This window comes from Coregonus clupeaformis, unplaced genomic scaffold (assembly GCF_020615455.1).
Source record: "Coregonus clupeaformis isolate EN_2021a unplaced genomic scaffold, ASM2061545v1 scaf3462, whole genome shotgun sequence".
Classification (NCBI taxonomy): domain Eukaryota; kingdom Metazoa; phylum Chordata; class Actinopteri; order Salmoniformes; family Salmonidae; genus Coregonus; species Coregonus clupeaformis.
The window spans coordinates 19389-46498 of NW_025536916.1; the positions used below are offsets into that span (position 1 = coordinate 19389).

At 44.8% G+C, this 27110-nt stretch overlaps 1 long non-coding RNA gene across 1 annotated transcript; it reads right to left on the reverse strand.

The window, feature by feature from the left end:
• Positions 1-1937: 1937 nt before the first annotated feature.
• LOC121557785 lies at positions 1938-26195 on the reverse strand. Its single transcript, XR_006660784.1, has 8 exons — positions 26159-26195; positions 19848-19867; positions 17702-17872; positions 6316-7239; positions 5994-6161; positions 5684-5780; positions 4313-4474; positions 1938-2014 (listed from the first exon to the last, which is right to left on the reverse strand). It is a non-coding gene; the product is annotated as an uncharacterized LOC121557785 (long non-coding RNA).
• Positions 26196-27110: the final 915 nt, after the last annotated feature.

The window sequence follows — 27110 nt, forward strand, 5'->3', positions numbered from 1 at the left end:
ACTGTACGCCAAAAAACAATACACTTTGCGTGCGCCCGCAATAATACACTGCGCGCCCAAAACAATAGATCACTGCTGGCCTTTACACGCAATAATAGTCGCCATAGTCAAGAGTGAAATCTTGTGTTATAATTTAATGCTAGCCTGCTATGGCAAACGAGGCCAATAGTACACTGCGCGGATGCAACTGCACACTGCGCGCAGGCAAAAGCACAATGTGCGCGCAAAAGTACACTGCCGGCCCTTTATGCGCAATAATAGTCGCTGAAGTCAAGAGTGAAATCTTGTGTTATAATTTAATGCTAGCCTGCTATGGCAAACGAGGCCAATAGTCCACTGCGCGCAGGCATTAGGACACTGCCGCGCGATAATATTCGCCAAAGTCAAGAGTAAAATATTTTGTTCTAATCACCACATGTTCAGTAATGGCATTTCCCCCCTTTATTCAAATTACAACCTCTCACTTTCAGTTATTTGAAATGAAATAATCTCTCAATTATCACTATATCTAAAACAAGCCATAGAAAGTTGGTTGCAATTTCAATTAAATCATCCAGAAACGACAGAACAAACTCAAATACACTAATAGGAGAAAATATATATTTATTGATATTGTATAGCCTTACTTGTTGGTATCTCAGACGACCAGAACCTTAATAATAATCACCATACTTACTTCACATAGCACGGACATATAGTAGACTACTGACACTCACTCCTATGGAATGGGTATGGGGACTGGACACGCCGGGACCCAGACCCTACTGTTGTCGATCACACATATTAATGTCGTGTTCAGGGTGCTATCAGAGTTATCGGAAATACCTAGTTCCGACTGGGAAGTTTCACTTGAATGACCCTCCAAGTAGAAATTACAAGTGAGAAATAGTGAAAATGTTGTTGCCAATCTTATTGGTTTAAGAATTGTTCCGACTTCAAAACCACTTGAACACAATCATGTGGGAGTTACAACTTCCCATTTTCCACGAGAATGTGAAGTTGGCATAATACAGCATTCAAGTGCTAGTCGGTACTAGGAAACGGACATTTCTGACTTGCTAACTGGTTGAACGCGTTACAATAGCCTAAGTATATAATATGATTGACATAACCACAATAGAAAGGCCTTGGAAGTGCCATAAGTGAAAGCCGACATATTTCATTATTTTTACATTAACCTCTTTAACATGTATTAAATGAATAATGAAGAAAATGGTGTAATTTAGACTCTACGAAATATGAAATGCATTATGAAGAAAATCGTGTACTGTTGCCTACACGGAAAAGGGGCCTTTCTGACCAAAAGTGCACCAGTATCCCAAAGTATTAATCGAAATCAAGCATAGAAAACAGCGTTAACATTAATAAGGGTGGCAGGTAGGTTAGTGGGTTAGAGCGTTGTGCCAGTAACCGAAAGGTCGCTGGTTCTAGTCCCCGGGCCGACTAGGTGAAAAATCTGTCGATGTGACCTTAAGCAAGGCACTTAACCCTAAATGCTCCTGTAAGTCGCTCTGGATAAGAGCATCTGCTAAATGACTAAAATGTAATAAAACAATTTTTCCCACGTAAATGTGTGTATTTTCTCACAAATGATGTTCAGAAAATCTCAAACAGTACATAGGCATACAACTACAATGTTTGAAACATTATTAAATAAAGACAACATTTCTGTATAATAAAGAAAAATAGGCTATCCGTTTATGGTTGTTGTGTGTAGCCTACTGGATAAATTGGTGTCTTTTCGCACGAATTAAGTAGCACATAAATTTGTGTCTTTTCACACAGAAACGCACAAAATCTGCTGAAATACATTACGCTACTTGTGGCTTTCTCGAGCACGGTTATATGTCAGACATTTGAGCGGCTAGGGATAACGGAAAGCAAACCCCGTATTGAGTCACAACTATCATCTATTGGTAAACATAATCCTTAACGTAAATATCCCAGGTTAGTACACAACGATTTTCCTTGCATGTTTTGCTAGGTCCTGCAGGACATCACCCCCTTCATCTTCCTGGAATAAAAAATCACACACAAACACAGACATTCTTTCAATGTTGGGAACACATTTTACATGAACATTTAAATCAAGATGGATTACGAGATGCCCAGGCTGATGCGCAAAGGCAACTATTGCTTATATATTTGGAGTTCATGTTAAATGTAATTTTAAATTATAATTCAATTACATTTACTGATTAAGCCAACTCAAACATTTTCAGTTTATGCTACTCAGAATATTTATTCATCTTTCTCATTGCAATATCTCAAGAGAACTTAATAATTTCAAGCATGAAAATGAAACATAAATATCCTGAGTTAACTTAACATTTATTCGTTTTTTCAATCTATCTTCTGATTACCCATAACTCAAAAACATAGACTTGTTACAACTCAAAATCATTTACCACCAAACTTAAAATATTTGTGGCAACTGATTGCCTTAAAAATAATAAGTACTCTTGACTTAAAGGTCAAACAAAAAAACATAATCTATTCAGATGTTTAGTAGAAACTTTTCTTGCCCAGTCTTTTAGCAAAAAAATATGAAATAAAAAAACATAAATAAAAAAATAACAATTAACAAGTCTACTTCTGGGCATTTTGTTTATACTTTAAGATGAACTATGTAATAGTAGAACATATTCAAACTCAGAAAAGCTAAAATTACATTAAGAAAATAACAGTTTATAAGCTATTTGTGATATAATGATAATACAACATTACCAGGAGGGCATCAGCAAGTCTTGGGTGGTGACCAAACATTTGTTTAGAAAGATTATTTGCCCACACCTGTGCCTTTTAGCACAAAATGAAACGATCTATTTAATAATAATAGTAATATAACAATAATAGTAATACAAATCATTAAGAATTAAAAAGAGAATTAAATAAACAATTACAAAGGCACACTTTTGGCCATCTGGTTGTAAACTTGCAGTGCAGCAATGTATAAACAAATTGCTTGTAAATTCTTCACAACTAAAACTGCTAAAATTTCAAAAACGGTACATTAACATGTACAAAGGCAGTGTTTAGCCTTCCTTTGGCTATCTGGTTCAAATCTAGCAACTTCAGGGTGCACTGTATAGTTTTAGAAAATTAATTCAAACTCAAAAAGCAAAATTAACAATATTAATAAGACAATAAAAATGATTTAACCATTTCCATAACTGAATAAACATCCCATCCTCAGAAGAAAATAAAGTCCCTATAACACTGTTTCCAACTAGAAAGGTTACTAAAGTAAAGTAGCCTGAAACTTTGAGGACAGTTTATTTATTTATGAAAATGTATCAATGAAGAGCTTTCCTTTCTGATAAAAATGTACTTCCCAAAGCTATATAGTACACCTTTTAAAAACAAAATGCCATAGTGTATAAATATGGAGGATATATTTATTCATGATTCAAATTGAAAGTCCAAAGAGAAAACGAAGCAAGATCAAATTAATAGTATTATTTTACTACGCTACTAGGAAGAATCATGCCATAATTAAATGTATGATGTAAAAGCTTAAAATGGAAATACTTCAATTAAAATCTAAAATATAATAGTTTTATTTTAGCCTTTCCCCCTTTTATAATTTTCAATTTGACATTTTACCTTTTTAATTTTAGTTTTACATTTTACATTGACATTTTCAGATTCACCTTTTACATTTTGATTTAAGCTTTTCATTTAGAAGTGACAGGTGTCAATTTAAATGAGGAGGCATGGCCCAACGGCTGGTGGGATTGTCTGAAACGACTTCCAGCTGACAGTTGAAGCTTTGCATTTTAAATTTGACATTTTAAATTTAATTATGGCATGATTTTTCCTAGTAGTGTAGTATAATAATAATATTTTTAATTTGATCTCGCTTCGTTTTCCCTTTGGCCTTTCAATTTGAATTATGAATAAAAATATCCTCCATATATAAACACTTAATTCAACCCTGAATTTCAGTTTTAACAACAATAAAATGTACATTAAAATGTACAAAGACAGTGTGTACTTTGTGCCATTTGGCTGAAAACCAGTTGAGTAGAGCAGCAACTTTAACATAAACAGTTGAACAGTATTCAACATGGACCTGACATGACATATTCTCATTATGGATTATGCTCTAACAGAGTGAGCCATCAGAATCCACCACTCCTTTTTGGATCTTCAGTTACACATACAACATCAGCTCATTTTTAAGAGTCTGCAGCTTGGGTGACAGTTTAGAGTCATCAAGACCAAGCAAGATTTTCTGTGTGAACTCAAAAGTGTTTGTCAGTCCCTTGGGATAGCTGAGATGTAGTGCATAAATCAGGCCGAACATTACCAGGAAGGCATCAGCAAGCCTGGGGAGATTGACAACCACATCACCCTCTAGGACGACAGAGACTCTCACTGGGTGGTAGTGAACTGGGCTTGTGGCATCATCACTGACTGTTGTAAGGAGGACCACTGATGCATCCCACAGGTCTGGCTCATCCATATCATCCTTTAAAAAATGAAAAGGGAGAACATATACTAATCACATTTACTGAAACAATGGCTGTGGCAATTTTGATTACAGTTGGATGTAGGGGTGGAACGGTACATATATTTGTATTGAACCGAAATGGTACGGGCGTCTCGGTACGGTACATGAATTTACACGGAGAATACACAGTATAAAAATAAATAAAACTTGAGTGCAAATTAATGAATGTAATGCGGAACTACTGTTAGACAAGCGGTTCTTTAGGGACACCTAATCTGTAGCCCTGCCCTTAGCTCTGAAGCTCCCGAGCCCCGCCTACATGTCGAGTCAGTCAGTCCAGTCCAAATGAAGAGTCCACATGAAACAAACTAGTCCCTTCCAAATACAACCAAACACGGACGTAGCTGTATCCCTTCTCGCCTCGACCACAAATGGCCTCCAGGCCCGTTTGATTCGCTGTTTGCTCCGCGCCGTTAGCTGTTAGCTCCGCCCGTTAGCTGTTAGCTTCGCCGTTAGCGTGTGAAGCTAACACCAAAACTCGTCAACTGCTCTGTGTAACCGAAGCTGCTCTTTTAACATCCCTGCTCTGTGCATTCACATATGAGAGCAGCGCTTGTCTCCTATAGCACACTACTAGCTGATTGTCTTATTTTGTTTACAAGTTACAGATGGAGTCTGGAGATGATGCAGGGTACTTCTTGTTTACTGTTTACATCTTACTTTATACACTTCAAGCTGTTACAGCTAGCTCAGTGGACAGCCTGAGACATGCACAATAAAAAAATGTGCCTTCTGCATTTTTGTTTTGCTTTCCCCTCCATTGTACCAAACCGAACCGTGATGTCTGAACCGAGGTATGAACCGAACCGTGACTTCTGTGTACTGTTCCACCCCTAGTTGGATGTCATTTAAATAACAATAAATACACAAGTCTGAAAGACTCCTGTTCATTCTGCTGCGTTGTGCTCTCGTTGCTGAGAAAGTGAGATTAATTTTATGTGTTCCACTGTGAGGCTAATGACGGCTACTTGATTTTCTTTGCAGTTGATTTTTTTGATGCTGTAATGGGCTCAAAATGACACTTCACACTTATAAACATCTTGCCAGAGGTTTGTAGTTGAAACACTGGTACATATACAGAAATTCTAGTGTGTTGGAAATGAAATGAAGATATGAATTTGTTAATTTACAGTACAATAGGCCTGATATCTCTTTACTGGGACTTACCACACATGTTCTGAAAAATCCAGAGACTTCCTCTAGTAGATAATCAGGAAGGGCATGGAGAACAGTGGTACGCCTTTGTGTGGACATCATGTAATTCCTAAGAAGATTAAAATAGTGTTGTGACAAGTTTACTTATCAAACCCAATTCCAAACAGTCCCAACTAATTATTAATTAATTAATTAATTGCCAATATCTGCACATAAATCCACTAATAACCTGCTGACTGGTGCAATTGTGGAATTAAAAAGCTTATTTGAAGCATTAAACTCCCAACATTACACTAAGACTACCTGTGAAATGTATAATCACCTGTGTATCATGGACTTTGAAAATGTTTGCCAAAGCATCTGCAGTCTTTTCAGTTTTGGAAGCTTTCTGTCTAAATAAGGCCATCAAACGAGGAGTGTGGCGATCAAGCTCGGCATAGAAAGTGTTAGGTAGGTTCTGGTTAGTTATCCGTTGGAACTCTACATATACCTCCATTGAGGAAAGGACAGTAACAGCAATTATTTATTTTAGGATGAATGAAATTAGGCAACATTACACACAATGTGACATACAGTAGCAAAGATAAAAACAGAAAAAATAACCTACAAAATGAATTTATTTATTAAATTGATGATGATTTTACCTCAGACTGCATATGAAGAGCAGGCCAGAGGTCCATTAGCTCTTTCACCGGTGGGCAGGACATTACAATAGTCTGTCGTCGCAAGGCAAACGTGTTCTGCATCATCTTACTAATAAGGGGTAGGTTTCTCTCAGTCTTCTTTACTTCCTCGACAATAGCCTGCCTCAAAAGGTCAAGGCTTGAGGGATCCTCTCCTTGAGGAAAGTTAGGCAGAAAGTTGACCTCTGCACACTTAGGCCTTTTGATGTTGGAGTGTGAAGGTTCATTCTCAGGGTTTTTTCGGCTTCTTTTCCCAGCATTTACAGCGACCTCCTGACATCCAGCCCTTCTCATCTTGGTCCTGTAATTGCCCATTTTAAACTTGATGCTGTTCTTCCAGCCATCCCATCCATTGTCAGATCCTGCTTCTTTTAATCATGGGTGTTTCCTCACAAGAGCTTCAGCCACCATTGCTATCTCTTTATCACTGGGGTAAGCCTTAAAACCATATATGGTAGATGCCAGTTTGTCTAAAATATAGTGCTTTTGGTCCCTTGACAACTGAAGAGGTCTCTCATTCTTTTCAAATTCAGCATTCCCATCTCTAAGTGTCAGCTCAACGTCAAATGCAAATGTGGGAATTTGTAAAGGACCTGGAGGCCATCTGCTCAGATGTTCTGGGGATGACACATCTGAAAGGGTATCAGTTGATGCAAGAGAACTGGAATCCTGTCTAACTGAAATATGAACACAGGCTTTTTGTGGTAACTCCTCGATGTCAACAAGGCAAGTGAGTTTTCCATCAAAGTCTGGATTTTTGTATTGCAAACTGAATCTCAATCACTGCATCAACAGAGGCTGGACGGGAGCTGAGTTTTAATTTTCTAACACGGTCTGCCTCGATGACACGAAGGATCATGTTTTGTGGGGCTTCAGCTGCCATCACTTTAATAAAAGAAGAGATTTGGAGGTTAAAAACACATCAGCACACAGACATTATGGTGCATTTATAAGGCTTTCTAAATGTTAATAAATCATTAATGACAACCTCCAACTTGTTCAGCATTCATAATGCTTTATACCGCCATGCCAAAGTGACAGTGGTTGAAAGAAAAATCTGAGACCTGGGTTCCACAGTACATTATAACTACCATAACATTAGCCAGATATATTTGTGCTTTTAATGCATTATAGACATGTTCTTTAGAATGTGTTACCAAAGAGTGCAATTCCAAAATGCAGGTCATGTATGTTGATTAGGGCTGTCCCGATTACCATATTTAGACAATCGATTCGTGGACATAAAATCGATCTTAATCTAAGCTTCGACGGCCTGGGGGGGGAGGAGGCCCTGGCGGACATAATGAATGTATGGCAAAACAAACACTGCATGTCTCCAAAACTTATCAGGCAGGTTTGTTGTTTGCAGGTTTGTTGATTTATATAATTTACATTTTACATTTTAGTCATTTAGCAGACGCTCTTAACCAGAGCGACTTACAGGAGCAATTAGGGTTAAGTGCCTTTCTCAAGGGCACATTAACGTCATTTAGCAGACGCTCTTAGCCAGAGCGACTCACAAATTGGTGCGTTCACCCTATAGCCAGTGGGATAACCACTTTACAATTTGGGGGGGTTAGAAGGAATACTTTATCCTATCCCAGGTATTCCTTAAAGAGGTGGGGTTTCAAATGTCTCCGAAGGTGGTGAGTGACTCCGCTGTCCTGGCGTCGTGAGGGGAGCTTGTTCTACCATTGGGGTGCCAGAGCAGCGAACAGTTTTGACTGGGCTGAGCGGGAGCTATGCTTCCGCAGAGGAAGGGAGCCAGCAGGCCAGAGGTGGATGAACGCAATGTCCTCGTTTGGGTGTAGGGACTGATCAGAGCCTGAAGGTACAGAGGTGCCGTTCCCCTCACTGCTCCATAGGCAAGCACCATGGTCTTGTAGCGGATGCGAGCTTCAACTGGAAGCCAGTGGAGTGTGCGGAGGAGGGGGTGACGTGAGAGAACTTGGGAAGGTTGAACACCAGACGGGCTGCGGCATTCTGGATGAGTTGTAGGGGTTTAATGGCACAGGCAGGGAGCCCAGCCAACAGCGAGTTGCAGTAGTCCAGACGGGAGATGACAAGTGCCTGGACCAGGACCTGCGCCGCTTCCTGTGTAAGGCAGGGTCGCACTCTCCGAATGTTGTAGAGCATGAACCTGCAGGGAGCGGGTCACCGCCTTGATGTTGGCGGAGAAACGACAGGGTGTTGTCCAGGGTCACGCCTAGGCTCTTCGCACTCTGGGAGGAGGACACAGCGGAGTTGTCAACCGTGATGGCGAGATCATGGAACGGGCAGTCCTTCCCCGGGAGGAAGAGCAGCTCCGTCTTGCCAGGGTTCAGCTTGAGGTGGTGATCCGTCATCCATACTGATATGTCTGCCAGACATGCAGAGTGTCACGAGTTGCAAAGCCAGAACCCAGAAGCAGACCAGGACAAGGTAAGTTGAAACGAAGGTGAGTGTTTATTTACAATTCAAGAGTGATGCTGAATAATCCAGGGAACAGAGCGGGCGGCGTTGATTAGTTGTTGGGGGTGCAGTGGTTGATCCCATCATGGAGTCGGCAGCCGCCCGACCACCAGGCAGAGGTTGGATGAAGGTTCCGGACGGGTGACTGCAGATGGAACAAAACGGAGGTAAGTAAACAACAAGGTACAAAAACAACAAAACTAACGCTAGGCTCTAAGACTGATACTCTGGTAAACCTACTGTTCATGGCTAACGATCCGGCAGGGAATGGATGTTAGGCCAGAGCCTAAGAAGGGTGATGATCAGGACCAGGTGTGCAGATTGCTGATGGGATGCAGGTGCGGAAATCAAGAGAGCTCCCCGGAGCGTTCCAGAACCCTCGGGAAACTGGAGATCACGAGCAGAAAAAACTAGTCCACAGACAGGACCCGACTCAGACTGCCGGGATCGTTACAGTACCCCCCTCCGACGAACGCCACCGGGCGGACTCCCGGAGCGCCAGGATGGAGGCGGTAGAAGTCACGGATGAGGTCAGCATCTAGGATCTGTCGCCGCGGAATCCAACTCCTCTCTTCAGGACCATACCCCTCCCAGTCCACGAGATACTGGAAACCCCGGCCCCGCCGTCTGGAATCCATGATTCGTCGCACCGTGTAGGCAGGACCACCTCCGATCATCCGAGGAGGAGGAGGAGGAGGCGGAGGAGGCAACAGAGGACTGAGGAAAACCGGCTTGAGGCAGGAGACATGAAAGGTGGGATGGACTCTGAGCGTCCTCGGTAGTTTGAGTCGAACTGCCACTGGATTGATCACCTTCTCCACCACAAACGGACCAATGAACCTCGGTAACAACTTCCTAGACTCAGTCCGTAACGGAAGATCCCGTGTGGCCAACCAGACCCTATCTCCGATGGTATAGGTGGGAGCGGGGATCCGGCGACGATTCGCCTGGAGCTGATACCGGTCCGAAACTCTAAGGAGTGCCTTTCTGGCCCGATGCCAGGTCCGGTGGCAACGACGAATATGGGCCTGAACAGAGGGCACTGAGAGCTCCTTCTCCTGAGAAGGGAACAAGGGAGGTTGGTAGCCATACAGGCACTGGAAGGGAGACATCCCAGTGGCAGATGTAGGGAGAGTATTGTGGGGCATACTCAACCCAAGGCAACTGAGAGACCCAGGAGGTGGGGTTGGAAGAGACCAGGCAGCGTAGCGTGGTTTCCATCTTCTGGTTGGCTCTCTCCGCCTGACCATTGGATTGGGGGTGAAAACCAGATGTGAGACTGACTGTAGCTCCAATGGCCAAACAGAAGGACTTCCAGACAGCAGAGGTAAACTGAGGGCCACGGTCGGAAACGATATCACTGGGCAACCCGTGGACCCTGAAAACCTCCCTAACCAGGATCTCGGACGTCTCCGAGGCAGAGGGAAGCTTGGCAATTGGCACAAAGTGGGCGAACTTGCTGAATCTGTCCACGATAGTCAGAACGACCGTGTTCCCCTCAGAAGCGGGCAACCCAGTGACGAAGTCCAGGGCCAGATGCGACCATGGTCGCCGGGGAATAGGAAGGGGGTGAAGTAGTCCAGAGCTGGGCCGATTGGTACTCTTATTCTGCGCACACACTGGACAGGCAGCAACAAAACCCCGAGTATCCTCGGCCATGGCAGGCCACCAAAAACGTCTGCGAAGAAACGCCATTGTCCGAGCCACGCCAGGGTGACAAGCCATCTTGCTGGCGTGGGACCATTTGAGGACAGCAGGACGAACCAACTCAGGCACAAACAACCGACCGGGTGGACCGTTACCGGGACCGGGCTGAGTCCGAAGGGGCCGCCAGCACCTCCTCCTCAATCTTCCACATAACTGCTCCCACGACGCAGTTCCGGGGAGAATTGTCTCGGTCTTGGACCCACTCTCCTCCGTCTTGGAGAACATCCGGGACAAGGCGTCCGCCTTGCCGTTCTTAGATCCAGGTCGGAACGTCAGGGAAAACTTGAATCGTCCGAAAAACAACGCCCACCTGGCCTGGACGGGAGTTGAGACGTTTAGCCGATTGCACGTAAGCAAGATTCTTGTGGTCAGTCCAGACAATAAACGGTTGCTCCGCCCCCTCCAACCAGTGGCGCCACTCCTCCAAGGCAAGTTTCACCGCGAGAAGCTCCCGGTTACCCACATCGTAATTCCTCTCCGCAGGCGAAAGGCGACGAGAGTAGTAGGCGCAGGGATGGAGTTTACTGTCCGTGGAGCATCGCTGCGACAGGATGGCGCCAACTCCCCACATCAGACGCGTCCACTTCAACGACGAACTGACGGGCCGTGTCCGGTTGAGAGAGAATCGGTGCGTTGGTGAATCGCCTCTTCAAATCCAGAAACGCTCGATCCGCCTCCGGATTCCACTTGAAGGTCCTGATACTGGAAGTCAAGGCAGTTAACGGAGCGGCCACACGGCTGTAATCCCGGATGAATCTGCGGTAGAAATTCGCAAACCCCAAAAATCTCTGGAGCTGCAATCTCGTACCGGGCTGGGCCCATTCCAGAACCGCTCTAACCTTCTCCTGGTCCATCCTAATCTCTCCCCTGGAGATGATGTACCCGAGAAAGGATGTCGTGTGGGCGTGAAACTCGCACTTCTCGGCCTTCACGAACAGGCGATTCTCCAACAATCGCTGCAGAACCTGCCGGACATGCTGGACGTGGTCGGAAGGTTCCTTCGAGAAGATCAGAATGTCATCCAGGTAAACAAACACAAAGAGACCGATCATATCTCTCAGGACGCCGTTCACCATACTCTGGAATACCGCTGGAGCATTGGTCAGTCCAAACGGCATCACCTGATACTCGAAGTGACCCATCGGGTGTATTGAAACCCGTCAACCACTCGCCCCCCTCTCTGATCCGGACCATGTGATACGCATTGCGTAGGTCTAGCTTGGTGAACACCGTAGCACCCTGTAAGGAGTCGAAGGCAGAACTCATCAAGGGCAGGGGATACTTGTTCTTGACCGTGATGTCATTCAACCCCCGATAATCAATGCACGGTCGAAGAGAGCCATCCTTCTTACCCACAAAGAAGAATCCTGCCCCCAGGGGTGATGACGAGGGACCGAACGAGACCAGCAGCTAGGGACTCCTTGATGTAGGTCTCCAAAGCCTCACGTTCAGGTCGGGAGATACTGTATAACCTTCCCTTGGGGTAGACAGCTCCAGGGAACAGGTTGATGGCACAATCATATGGTCGGGTGGGGGAGGGAGTGACAGAGCCTTCTGCTTACTGAAAACTTCCCCCAAATCGTGATATGTCTCGGGAACCAGGGACAAATCTGGGGGGTTTAGCCTCAATCACCTGACTGGGAACCGAATGGGGACAGGCAGTCTTGAGACAGTTAGCATGACAATCAAGGCTCCAACTCGTTACCTTGCCCGTCACCCAATCGAACGTGGGATTGTGTTCCTTCAGCCAGGGGTATCCAAGGACCAGAGGAACATGGGAAGACGGCAGAATGAAGAATGAAATCATCTCAGAATGATTCCCCGACAACAGCATCTTAACCGGTTCAGTCCTCATCGTGATACGTGCCAGACTACTGCCGTCCAGAGTGGTAGCTTCAATGGCTTCCGGCAATTGCTCCTTGGAAAGCCCCAGCTGTTCCACCAACTCGGCATCTAGAAAGCTTCCATCGGCACCTGAATCGATAAAAGCGTTAATCGCTAAGCTCTGATTCCTGTTCATAAGGGTAGCCGGGAAACGGGGTCTGACAGAGGTATTGAGAGGTCGAAACTGGCTCGCTAAAAGTCCTCCCAACTTTAGCGAGCCGCGCAGTTTGACGACCCGACTGGAACCTGAGAAGCTGATCGGTTGGACGGAACCCATTGCTTCTCCCTCCTTCGCTCTCGGACTCGATTATCCACCCGAATAGACAAGGCTACCAAGCTGTCCAGGTCACTAGGCTCGGATAGGAGATCAACTCATCCTTGAGCTGCTCCGACAGACCCTGGTAAAAGGCCGCTTGCAGAGACTCCTCATTCCACCCACTCTCCACAGCCAACGTCTTGAACTCGATCACGAAGTCGGCCACGCCGCGAGTTCCTTGGCGAAGCGAAAACAGGCGCCTAGCTGCGTCCTTCCCTCGGACGGAATGGTCGAAGAGCTTCCTCATCTCGGCCGTGAACCCCTGGTATGAAGCCATGCAGGGATCCTGTCGTTCCCAAACGGCTGAAGCCCACTCCAGCGCTCGACCACGCAGCAACTCAATCACAAAGGCTATCCTAGCCTTGTCTGTGGCATAAGAGTAGGGCTGTAGATCGAACACTAATCCACACTGCATAAGGAAGGAACGGCATCTTCCCAGCTCCCCCTCATATTTATCCGGCGTCGGAACCTTGGGCTCACGGAAGGACACAGCTCCAGAAGCGGCAGGCGAGATGGGTGAAACCGGTAGTGGATCCTCCACCGGAAACTGGCGTTGGTTCTGGACCTCCGTCAGACCGGTAGAAAGGTTCCGAACTGACAACGCGATCTCCTGTAGTACCGTGCTATGATGGCCCAACATCTTCTCCTGCTGGGTAATGGCATGGCGAACAGAGTCCAGGTCCGCTGGGTTCATTACTGGCCGGATCGTTCTGTCACGAGTTGCAAAGCCAGAACCCAGAAGCAGACCAGGACAAGGTAAGTTGAAACGAAGGTGAGTGTTTATTTACAATTCAAGAGTGATGCTGAATAATCCAGGGAACAGAGCGGGCGGCGTTGATTAGTTGTTGGGGGTGCAGTGGTTGATCCCATCATGGGTCGGCAGCCGCCGACCACCAGGCAGAGGTTGGATGAAGGTTCGGACGGGTGACTGCAGATGGAACAAAACGGAGGTAAGTAAACAACAAGGTACAAAAAACAACAAAACTAACGCTAGGCTCTAAGACTGATACTCTGGTAAACCTACTGTTCATGGCTAACGATCCGGCAGGGAATGGATGTTAGGCCAGAGCCTAAGAAGGGTGATGATCAGGACCAGGTGTGCAGATTGCTGATGGGATGCAGGTGCGGAAATCAAGAGAGCTCCCCGGAGCGTTCCAGAACCCTCGGGAAACTGGAGATCACGAGCAGAAAAAACTAGTCCACAGACAGGACCCGACTCAGACTGCCGGGATCGTTACACAGAGATGCGATTCGCCACCTGGTTATCAGAAGGGGGAAAGGAGAAGATTAGTTGTGTATCGTCAGCGTAGCAATGATAGGAAAGGCCATGTGAGGATATGACAGAGCCAAGTGACTTGGTGTATAGGGAGAAAAGGAGAGGGCCCAGAACCGATCCCTGGGGGACACCAGTGGTGAGAGCACGTGGTGCGGAGACAGCTTCCCGCCACGCCACTTGGTAGGAGCGACCGGTCAGGTAGGACGCAATCCAGGAGTGAGCCGCGCCGGAGATGCCCATCTCGGAGAGGGTGGAGAGGAGGATCTGATGGTTCACAGTATCAAAGGCAGCAGACAGGTCTAGAAGGACAAGAGCAGAGGAGAGAGAGTTAGCTTTAGCAGTGCGGAGAGTCTCCGTGACACAGAGAAGAGCAGTCTCAGTTGAATGACCAGTCCTGAAACCTGATTGGTTTGGATCAAGAAGGTCATTCTGAGAGAGATAGCAAGAGAGTTGGCTAAAGACGGCACGCTCAATAGTTTTGGAAAGAAAAGAAAGAAGGGATACTGGTCTGTAGTTGTTGACATCAGTGGGGTCGAGTGTTGGTTTTTTTGAGAAGGGGAGTAACTCTCGCTCTCTTGAAGACGGAAGGGACATGGCCAGCGGTCAAGGATGAGTTGATCAGCGAGGTGAGGTAGGGGAGAAGGTCACCGGAGATGGTCTGGAGAAGGGAGGAGGGGATGGGGTCAAGCGGGCAGGTTGTTGGGCGGCCTGCAGTCACAAGTCGCAGGATTTTATCTGGAGAGAGAGGGAGAAAGAAGTCAAAGCATAGGGTAGGGCAGTGTGAGCAGGACCAGCAGTGTCATTAGACTTAACAAACGAGGATCGGATGTCGTCAACCTTCTTTTCAAAGTGGTTGACGAAGTCATCCACAGAGAGAGGAGGAGGGGGGAGGATTCAGGAGGGAGGAAAAATGTGGCAAAGAGCTTCCTAGGGTTAGAGGCAGATGCTTGGAATTTAGAGTGGTAGAAGGTGGCCTTAGCAGCAGAAACAGATGAAGAAAATGTAGAGAGGAGGGAGTGAAAAGATGCCAGGTCGGCAGGGAGTTTAGTTTTCTTCCATTTCCGCTCCGCTGCCCGGAGCTCTGTTCTGTGAGCTCGCAATGAGTCATCAAGCCACGGAGCTGGAGGGGAGGACCGAGCCGGCCGGGAGGATAGGGGACACAGAGAGTCAAAGGATGCAGAAAGGGGAGGAGAGGAGGGTTGAGGAGGCAGAATCAGGAGATTGGAGGGAGAAGGATTGAGCAGAGGGAAGAGATGATAGGATGGAAGAGGAGAGAGTAGTGGGAGAGAGAGAGCGAAGGTTGCGGCGGCGCATTACCATCTGTGTAGGGGCAGAGTGAGTAGTGTGGGAGGAGAGTGAGAGAGAAAAGGAAACAAAGTAGTGATCGGAGACATGGAGGGGGAGTTGCAGTGAGATTAGTAGAGGAGCAGCATCTAGTGAAGATGAGGTCAAGCGTATTGCCTGCCTTGTGAGTAGGGGGGACGGTGAGAGGGTGAGGTCAAAAGAGGAGAGGAGTGGAAAGAAGGAGGCAGAGAGAAATGAGTCAAATGTGGACATAGGGAGGTTGAAATCCCCCAAAACTGTGAGGGGTGAGCCATCCTCAGGGAAGGAACTTATCAAGGCGTCAAGCTCATTGATGAACTCTCCAAGGGAACCTGGAGGGCGATAGATGACAAGGATATTAAGCTTAAATGGGCTAGTGACTGTGACAGCATGGAATTCAAATGAGGAGATAGACAGATGGGTTAGGGGAAAAATTGAGAATGTCCACTTGGGAGAGATGAGGATTCCTGTACCACCACCCCTCTGACCAGATGCTCTCGGGGTATGCGAGAACACATGGTCAGACGAGGAGAGAGCAGTAGGAGTAGCGGTGTTTTCAGTGGTGATCCATGTTTCCGTCAGCGCCAGGAAGTCGAGGGACTGGAGGTTGGCATAGGCTGGGATGAAGTCAGCTTTGTTGGCAGCAGAACGGCAGTTCCAGAGGCTGCCTGCGACCTGGAACTCCACGTGGGTGGTGCGTGCAGGGACCACCAGGTTGGAGAGGCAGCAGCCACGCGGTGTGGTGCGTTTGTGTAGCCTGTGCAGAGAGGAGAGAACAGGGATAGGCAGAGGCATAGTTGACAGGCTGTAGCAAATGGCTACAAAAATGCAGAGGAGATCGGAATGAAATGGACTAAGCATCTGGGAGCGGAGAGAGCAGGGCCTCCCTCACCAAAAACTTCTACCTCAGAAACTAAAATTGTTTCACTGAACCACCCGAACAAAAAAAAAAAACTCTCCCAACTTCCGCCTTTGGAAATCAGAATTGTTGTGAACCACAGCGGTTCAATGTTTAAAGGAATAGACTCAACCCACTTTGTTCAGCTAGCCAACTATGACACCATAGCCAACTAGCAGACTAGCATCCAATAACAATAACACACCGTTTAGCACCAACACTTGGTCACAACAAACCACCAATAATGTGATAACACACTAAACAGATCATTCCTGTCTGTGTCAAGTTCCTTTCATGACGCAGCAATGATTAGACGTTGGCTAGCTAGGACAAGTATATTGTGGTTAGCTACTACAGTACAGCCAGCTGGTCATGTTGGGTAGCTAGCAATGGCCACTGTGTTGACTCTGTTTGAAGAACGGCTAGCTAGCTAGCTTCGTGCTACAGCCGGCACGGCCGAGGACACTGCCAAGACACAGTAACTACCCACAACAACCCACGAAGCCTAGCTATGACGCCGTAGCCAACCTGCAAGCTAGCATCCATTAGCACACAACTTAGCATCAACACCTGGCCACAACAAACTGCCAAGAGTGTGTCAGCACACCAAACAGACAATTCAAGTCCGTGTCGAGTTCCCTTCACAACGCAGCAAAAAAATAAAATAAATAAATAAATAAATAAATAAAAAAAAAACATTAAACGTTGGAACCAGCTCTCCAGCGTTGCTAATCGTTACCAGTAGCTACCCGCTAGCTAGCTAGCCTCGTGCCTCGATACTAACCTACAACTACCCACGGAAACCTACAATAACAACAATACTAACCTACAGTAAATACAATACCTAACTACAGCTAACTACCTACCTATGATCTAATACATGGTTAAGCAAAAGTTAAACGTTGGCTAGGACTACATTACCATTGGAACCAGCTCTCCAGCGTTGCTAATCGTTACCTGTAGCTACCCGCTAGCTAGCTAGCCTCGTGCCTCGATACTAACCCACAATTACCCACGGAAACCTACAATAACAACAATACTAACCTACAGTAAATACAATACCTAACTACAGCTAACTACCTACCTACGATCTAATACATGGTTAAGCAAAAGTTAAACGTTGGCTAGGACTACATTACCATTGGAACCAGCTCTCCAGCGTTGCTAATCGTTACCAGTAGCTACCCGCTAGCTAGCTAGCCTCGATACTAACCCACAATTACCCACGGAAACCTACAATAACAACAATACTAACCTACAATAAATACAATACCTAACTACAGCTAACTACCTACCTACGATCTAACACATGGTTAAGCTTTACTCAACACTACATGTAGCTTACCTCCTGCTTACCTCCAGCCAGAGAAAAACACGACCTCTCCCGACCTCTCCCGACAAAAAAAAAAAAAAAAAAAAAAAAAAAAATTGATTATATTGAGCACATTTTCCAATAAATGAACAATTAATGATTTTATGAAGAATTACTTACCATAGAGTGAGTGGTCTTAATTTTGTCTCACTTGTATGAACCTCTTGGGAGTCAACAGCAGCAAGCCATCAATCTTGTATGCAGAGAGTGGGATTGTATCATTGAAGTCAGATTGCAGGTGGATAGACAGGCTTCCCTGTATGGCTGACAGCTCATAGGATCGAAGATGCTCTACATATCAGGAGTCATAATCACAACAGAGAAAATAAACATTGTGATTCACAAGGTAGATCTGTGTTAGTCTGCAAAATTTTGACAGTCCCCCCACTGATTCCAACTGACACAAACATGCCACTGGTATAGTCTGTGCCATCAATGGTCACCTTTGATGTACGATAGACAGTGTCACTAGTTGTTTGTCCTCTAATGTGAGCCTGAGCTACTTCTGGTAGAGCTGAAACCAAAACAGAGTCAACCCTGGATGTTTGCATTTTTGGTTTGAAAAACTATGGTGAACCAAGGTGATATGCCATCATGTGTTGGTGTCTGATTGCCAGTGTCTTCAAGACATTTTTGAAGTTTTGAGCATCATGCACCACTCTCTTGAAGAAGCGATGTTTAGCTTCAAATCGCATTGTCCAAACATGCACCAGGGACCCAAAACACTTAACTAAGGTGGGGTAATGCTCCACATAGTGATGTTTAGGACGAAGCCTAAACTTAGGGAAAGCCTCTTGTAGGATCTGTCTGTGGTCACTGATTTTGCAAACAAAATAGTCCAATGTTTCATCAGAAAATGATGGGCACAATGCTAATTCCATCAACTCTTTCAAGTCCATCAAAACCTCCCATGCAACATTACCCTCTGGTACTTTACTGCCTACAAGTAACGGAAGTAGTCTGAGCAGCGTGGCATTTTCATGCCCGTTGCCTCCAATTGTTTTCCGGGTCATGAATGTTTTGGGAACTGGATGAGGTTTATTTACTTTATCAGTGTGCTGATATGGGAATGATGTGATCTTTTGGATCAAATACTCTAAAGTGAAGTGCTTGCCGAATCATTTCTCTAATGCAAAGTGCAAGTTCAACTGGAACGATTCCTTCCAAAAGATTGTGTAGTAGATCTGGAGGAAAACCTGTGATAGCGTGGAAGTGCTCAAGTGACTGATGTGCCGAGAGGGTTAGTGATTTCAAGATCATCAATATATAGCTGTATTGCCAGGTGTAGATCTTCTGTTGGTTCTCTGATCTTGCTCAGGATATCTGTGTTTTTAAACAGCTCCTGAATCATTTGAAGGATTGGAACATACATGATGGTATGACCAGGTGCTTCTAAATGGTACTCTACTGGCATTACCAATGGATAGTTGTGCTCTATAAATGTCTTCCTTTGCTTATAAGAGGACAACTCTGCACCTTTGGAGGTTGCACTAAATACAACATTAGAGTCCATGACAGCACTGACAACTTCATTGAGTGTGGAATCTGTGATAGTGACCATGTCTCTGCAATTTATCATTAATTGCATCCTTGATCAATGGCTGAGATAAAGAGAAGATCTGATTCAAGTGATCAACTATTTCTTGTGAAGCTGTGTTTGACACATGAAGGATAGCCTGCATCTTTAGAAATAAAGATGCTGCATTAAGTTTGAGCTGATTTTTTAGTTTTGAAGTATCACACTGCTCATCATCCTGCATTTCTGTGCTCTGAACTGGACACTCTTCATCCACATCAATAGCGACGTTAGAGTTGGTGGCTTGGAGATTCTGAGTATGTTCATAGACAATGTCACTACCAAAGTCTGACGCAAGACTCGCTTGATGCACTCTACTTTTATGGGAATTAAAAGAAGCGTATACATTTGTGCTATAGTTACAACCTTTGTATGGGCATACCACTGTCTCATGCTTTTTTAAGTGTGTTCTTATGTGACTGAGGAGTACAGACTCAGAAAAAGGTTGCTGAAATGTGCATAAAGGACACTTGAAAGTCACAAGTTCCTGAATCTCCTTTGCATTGCTGTTATGTTCTTGAGTATGATATATTGACAGATGAGTACTCAGGGCATTAAGTGTCTGAAATGTGGACATGCAATCATCATGGAGGCATGGGAGCGGGCTCATTTTTGAAAAGTGGCTGTGCTGCAGTCTGCAGTGTTTAAATAAATATTTTCTAGTGGTAAAAGAAGCTGAACAGAACTTACAGTGCAGATGTTGCAGCAACCTGAAAATATTATTTTACAGGACACCTGTCATGAAGTTTAAACCTCCATCAGAACCAACCAATTGAGTGGGTGTATACACAAAGAACCAGACACCTGGATAGTTCCCGTTAAGGTTCCCCCCGGAAGAGAAATGGTTTCTGACTGCAACAGTGAGTCCTACAACATCTTAATTATATCAACCCCCTCTCCACTAAGCACCCCAGTTATTTTAGGGACACATATCACTTCTTAGAAAATATCAAACACATAGCTGTTCCCTCCCAAACATATGCACATATATACAGTATCTCACAAAAGTGAGTACACCCCTCACATTTTTGTAAATATTTGAGTATATCTTTTCATGTGACAACACTGAAGAAATGACACTTTGCTACATTGTAGAGTAGTGAATGTACAGCTTGTATAACAGTGTACATTTGCTGTCCCCTCAAAATAACTCAACACACAGCCATTAATGTCTAAACCTCTGGCAACAAAAGTGAGTACACCCCTAAGTGAAAATGTTCACTCGTTAGTGTTACAAGGTCTCAGGTGTGAATGGGAAGCAGGTGTGTTAAAATTTGGTGTCATCGCTCTCACACTCCCTCATACTGGTCACTGGAAGTTCAACATGGCACCTCATGGCAAAGAACTCTGAGGATCTGAAAAAAAGAATTGTTGCTCTACATAAAGATGGCCTGGGCTATAAGAAGATTGCCAAGACCCTGAAACTGAGCTGCAGCACGGTGGCCAAGACCATACAGCGGTTTAACAGGACAGGTTCCACTCAGAACAGGCCTCGTCATGGTCGACCAAAGAAGTTGAGTGAACGTGCTCAGCGTCATATCCAGAGGTTGTCTTTGGGAAATAGACGTATGAGTGCTGCCAGCATTGCTGCAGCGGTTGAAGGGGTGGGGGGTCAGCCTGTCAGTGCTCAGACCATACACTGCACCAAATTGGTCTGCATGGCTGTCGTCCCAGAAGGAAGCCTCTTCTAAAGATGATGCACAAGAAAGACCGCAAACAGTTTGCTGAAGACAAGCAGACTAAGGACATGGATTACTGGAACCATGTCCTGTGGTCTGATGAGACCAAGATAAACCTATTTGGTTCAGATGGTGTCAAGCGTGTGTGGCGGCAACCAGGTGAGGAGTACAAAGACAAGTGTCTTGCCTACAGTCAAACATGGTGGTGGGAGTGTCATGGTCTGGGGCTGCATGAGTACTGGGGACAAAGCCTATTCCCCCTCAGGAGACTAAAAAGATTTGGCATGGGTCCTCAGATCCTCAAAAAATTCTACAGCTGCACCATCGAGAGCATCCTGACTGGTTGCATCACCGCCTGGTATGGCAACTGCTTGGCCTCCGACCGCAAGGCACTACAGAGGGTAGTGCGTACGGCCCAGTACATCACTGGGGCAAAGCTTCCTGCCATCCAGGACCTCTATACCAGGCGGTGTCAGAGGAAGGCCCTCAAAATTGTCAAAGACTCCAGCCACCCTAGTCATAGACTGTTCTCTCTGCTACCGCATGGCAAGCGGTACCGGAGTGCCAAGTCTAGGTCCAAAAGACTTCTCAACAGCTTCTACCCCCAAGCCATAAGACTCCTGAACAGCTAATCATGGCTACCCGGACTATTTGCACTGCCCCCCCACCCCATCCTTTTACGCTGTTGCTACTCTGTTAAGTATTTATGCATAGTCACTTTAACTCTACCCACATGTACATATTACCTCAACTACCTCAACTAGCCGGTGCCCACGCACATTGACTCTGCAACGGTACCCCCCTGTATATATAGCCTCCCTACTGTCACTTTATTTTACTTCTGCTCTTCTTTTCTCAACACTTTTTTGTTGTTGTTTTATTCTTACTTTTTTGTTTAAAATAAATGCACTGTTGGTTAAGGGCTGTAAGTAAGCATTTCACTGTAATGTCTGCACCTGTTGTATTCGGCGCATGTGACCAATACAATTTGATTTTATTTTATTTGAGCTACAGTTCATTGAGGGAACCATTAATGCCAACATGTACTGTGACATACTGAAGCAGAGCATGATCTCCTTCCTTTCGGAGACTGAGCCGCAGGGCAGTATTCCAACATGATAACGACCCCAAACACACCTCAAAGACGACCACTGCCTTGCTAAAGAAGCTGAGGGTAAAGGTGATGGACTGGCCAAGCATGTCTCCAGACCTAAACCCTATTGAGTATATGTGGGGCATCCTCAAACGGAAGGTGAAGGAGTGCAAGGTCTCTAACATCCACCAGCTCCGTGATGTCGTCATGGCGGAGTGGAAGAGGACTCCAGTGGCAACCTGTGAAGCTCTGGTGAACTCCATGCCCAAGAGGGTTAAGGCAGTGCTGGAAAATGATGGTGGCCACACAAAATATTGACACTTTGGGCCCAATTTTGACATTTTCACTTAGGGGTGTACTCACTTTTGTTGCCAGCGATTTAGACATTAATGGCTGTGTTGTGTTATTTTGAGGGGACAGCAAATTTACACTGTTATACAAGCTGTACACTCACTACTTTACATTGTAGCAAAGTGTCATTTCTTCAGTGATGTCACATGAAAAGATATACTCAAATATTTACAAAAATGTGAGGGGTGTACTCACTTTTGTGAGATACTGTGTGTGTGTGTGTGTATATATATATATATATATATACACAGTGGGGGAAAAAAGTATTTAGTCAGCCACCAATTGTGCAAGTTCTCCCACTTAAGATGAGAGAGGCCTGTAATTTTCATCATAGGTCAACTATGACAGAGAAAATGAGAAGAAAAAAAATCCAGAAAAATCACATTGTAGGATTTTTTATGAATTTATTTGCAAATTATGGTGGAAAATAAGTATTTGGTCAATAACAAAAGTTTCTCAATACTTTGTTATATACCCTTTGTTGGCAATGACACAGGTCAAACGTTTTCTGTAAGTCTTCACAAGGTTTTCACACACTGTTGATGGTATTTTTGGCCCATTCCTCCATGCAGATCTCCTCTAGAGCAGTGATGTTTTGGGGCTGTCGCTGGGCAACACGGACTTTCAACTCCCTCCAAAGATTTTCTATGGGGTTGAGATCTGGAGACTGGCTAGGCCACTCCAGGACCTTGAAATGCTTCTTACGAAGCCACTCCTTTGTTGCCCGGGCGGTGTGTTTGGGATCATTGTCATGCTAAAAGACCCAGCCACGTTTCATCTTCAATGCCCTTGCTGATGGAAGGAGGTTTTCACTCAAAATCTCACGATACATGGCCCCATTCATTCTTTCCTTTACACGGATCAGTCGTCCTGGTCCCTTTGCAGAAAAACAGCCCCAAAGCATGAAGTTTCCACCCCCATGCTTCACAGTAGGTATGGTGTTCTTTGGATGCAACTCAGCATTCTTTGTCCTCCAAACACGACAAGTTGAGTTTTTACCAAAAAGTTATATTTTGGTTTCATCTGACCATATGACATTCTCCCAATCCTCTTCTGGATCATCCAAATGCACTCTAGCAAACTTCAGACGGGCCTGGACATGTACTGGCTTAAGCAGGGGGACACGTCTGGCACTGCAGGATTTAAGTCCCCGGCGGCGTAGTGTGTTACTGATGGTAGGCTTTGTTACTTTGGTCCCAGCTCTCTGCAGGTCATTCACTAGGTCCCCCCGTGTGGTTCTGGGATTTTTGCTCACCGTTCTTGTGATCAGTTTGACCCCACGGGGTGTGATCTTGCGTGGAGCCCCAGATCGAGGGAGATTATCAGTGGTCTTGTATGTCTTCCATTTCATAATAATTGCTCCCACAGTTGATTTATTCAAACCAAGCTGCTTACCTATTGCAGATTCAGTCTTCCCAGCCTGGTGCAGGTCTACAATTTTGTTTCTGGTTCCTTTGACAGCTCTTTGGTCTTGGTCATAGTGGAGTTTGGAGTGTGACTGTTTGAGGTTGTGGACAGGTGTCTTTTATACTGATAACAAGTTCAAACAGGTGCCATTAATACAGGTAACGAGTGGAGGACAGGGGAGCCTCTTAAAGAAGAAGTTACAGGTCTGTGAGAGCCAGAAATCTTGCTTGTTTGTAGGTGACCAAATACTTATTTTCCACCATAATTTGCAAATAAATTCATAAAAAATCCTACAATGTGATTTTCTGGATTCTTTTTTCTCAATTTGTCTGTCATAGTTGGCGTGTACCTATGATGAAAATTACAGGCCTCTCTCATCTTTTTAAGTGGGAGAACTTGCACAATTGTTGGCTGACTAAATACTTTTTTTCCCCACTGTGTGTGTGTGTGTGTATATATATATATATATATATATATATCACCATTGATATAGATAGCTTATACGCCAATATCAACACAGTAGTAGGGATAGAGGCAGTTAGAACACTTTTCAATAGGTTTCCAGAGAGGGATAGACTGGACAACGACATATTAGAACTATTAGAGAGCAGCCTGACGAGCAATGACTTCAGGTTTAATGGTAGGCACTACTTACAGGTGGAGGGAACAACTATGGCTAAGAAATTTGCACCTGCATATGCACACGTTTCACAGATTTCATTAATATTCTCAATAATCACCACGCATCAATTCAAGTTAAATACACAATAAATCCAATGGAAGTACATTTCTTGGATACAACAGCCTTCTTCAACCAAAACAATGCAACACAGAAAACATTACTCACCAAAGTATACTTTAAACCTACAGATACACATGCTCTACTCCATAAACACAGCTACCATCCAAAACACACTTTCAAAAGGTATAGCGAAATCACAATTAATTCGCTTCAATAGAATCTCCTCCCGTCAACAGGACTTGGACCATGCCATCTCAGTGGCAGACTGGAACTTCATAGGCACAGCATCCACACTGATACTAGGAGATTCCAACCTCAACAGAATACCCTCATTCAATAACCCAAACATACAAATCGACAGCTACCCAGGTGCAAATATTTATCATTTTGCCAAGGTTCTGAAAAAGACACCTGCCAGGTGTTTCTCTAGGTGGGTATAACCAACAAGTACAATGATCCCTACCAGACCTCCCTCAAACAGCTGGCAGACATGTATAAAGAAGCAAAAAACACTTTTCCAAATCTATTATTTATATTAAATTCAGTCTCACCCCAGTGCAGAAACGCACTGAAAATATGAAGGATAATCACTAATACAGACTGTACACTGACAACAACCACAGCAAGACTGAAATATGCAGAAATTAATCAATGGACAATATAGCACACCAACAGAATATTTTCACAACTTTTCCTCTTCCCTCACTGTTGCTGCCACAGCCACTACCTCAGATCCCCCCAGCAGAGGGCAGAACTACACCTCGTTTATCAAACATCAGACAGACACAAAAGACAATCTCACCCACATAGAAAGAGAGGCCATAAAATAATTTAAAAACAACCCACAAAATATACCGAAACCAGCAGACAAAGGATCAAAAATAGTTATAATAGATAAACACCAATACACATACGAAGCAAACAGACAATTATCCAACACTAAAGCAGTTTGCTTGGTTCTGATTTAAGGGTTTTTATAAAAATCGTACAAAAACCATACATCATAAATCATTTCATTTTCATACAATATTTGCATCACGCCACACCTCTGTAGCTCAGCTGGTAGAGCACGGCGCTTGTAACGCCAAGGTAGTGGGTTCGATCCACGGGACCACCCATACACAAAAAATGTATGCACGCACGACTGTAAGTCGCTTTGGATAAAAGCGTCTGCTAAATGGCATATTATTATTATTATTATTATTATTATTATTATACTCACTCCAGTATCCTCTCACCCTCCTCTTTACACCACCCCATCACTATTAACCAACCAACAACCCCATCATAATAAGAAAACACTATGCCATTTAGCAGACGCTGTACTTACTGTCATGCTTGCATACATTATACGTGGGCAGCCTCGGGGACCGAACCCGCTTCCATGGGGTTACAAGCGCTACGCTCTACCCACTGAGCCACATAGGACTACGAAAAAATCTAGAAAAATTCACATGATATATACCGACCCAACCATAATAATGAAATACTTATTTTCCAGCATAATTTGCAAATAGATTCATTAGAAATCCTACAATGTGATTTACAGGATTTTTCTCATTTTGTCTGTCATAGTTGACGTGTACCTATGATGAAAATTACAGGCCTCTCATCTTTGTAAGTGGGAAAACTTGCACAATTGGTGGCTGACTAAATACTTTAAGTGACCCGTAGTTACAAGAGCTAGCCAAATCCCTCAGATTAGCCACGTAGCTTTGAATGGACTCACCCGGCCGTTGGTGTCTCTTCCGTAGCCGGTAGCGTCGCTCTTTCCCGGCGAAGTGGTTCCGTAGGAGGCTGACTGCAGCAGTGAATGTAGGAGCCGATCCAAGCGCTCTGAAAATCCTCTGTCCCTCTGTACCAAGGCAGTGACGGAGAAGTGCTGTCCTCCGCTTGTCGGAGATTTTAGAAAAGTCCATAGCTTCGAGATAAGTGTTTAAACTTTCAAGCCAGTTATTCCACTGGACTGAAGGTTCGCCAGGCACGGCAAGTAATGGTGCTGGCGGTGGTAAACTGAATTCAGCCATCTTCGTTGCCAATGTTATATCTAGCCTAGCTGTAGAAGAACGGACATCTGGACAGTTTCACATTGTACATCACTCTGTCATTTAATGACATGTGCCACACATTCTGACAACCCATTCATCCGTAAAGCAGCACACTGTCGTAAACCATAACAACGTGCAGTACGACGTACAGCACGTCGTACCATACATAACAATATTATTCTGAAGTAACAGTACTTTTACTTGAGTACAATTTTTGGCTACTCTATCCACCTCTGTAAACCAAACTTACCTCCCGCCAGAGAGATAAAACTTCAACCTCTGACTCTGAATGCATTCAACCGTGCTGAATACAGCAACGCATGCGCGGAGCCTTCCTGATTTGGCCATGCGACTTTGACTATTGTAGATAATCCATTTGGATTGATGCCTTTTATTTCAAGGCAAGTAAACTTGCAATACGTAGCTTTTAGACAAGTTAGTTAACAACATACATGGTGAGAAATAGGGTAGGGTAGGGGAGGGAATGGCCGGCAGGGAGGTAGCTCCGTTGATAGAGCATGGTGTTTGCAACGCCAGGGTTGTGGGTTCGATTCCCACGGGGGGCCAGTATGAAAAAAAAAAAAAGAATAATGTATGCACTAACTGTAAATCGCTCTGGATTGCGAGCAGTTT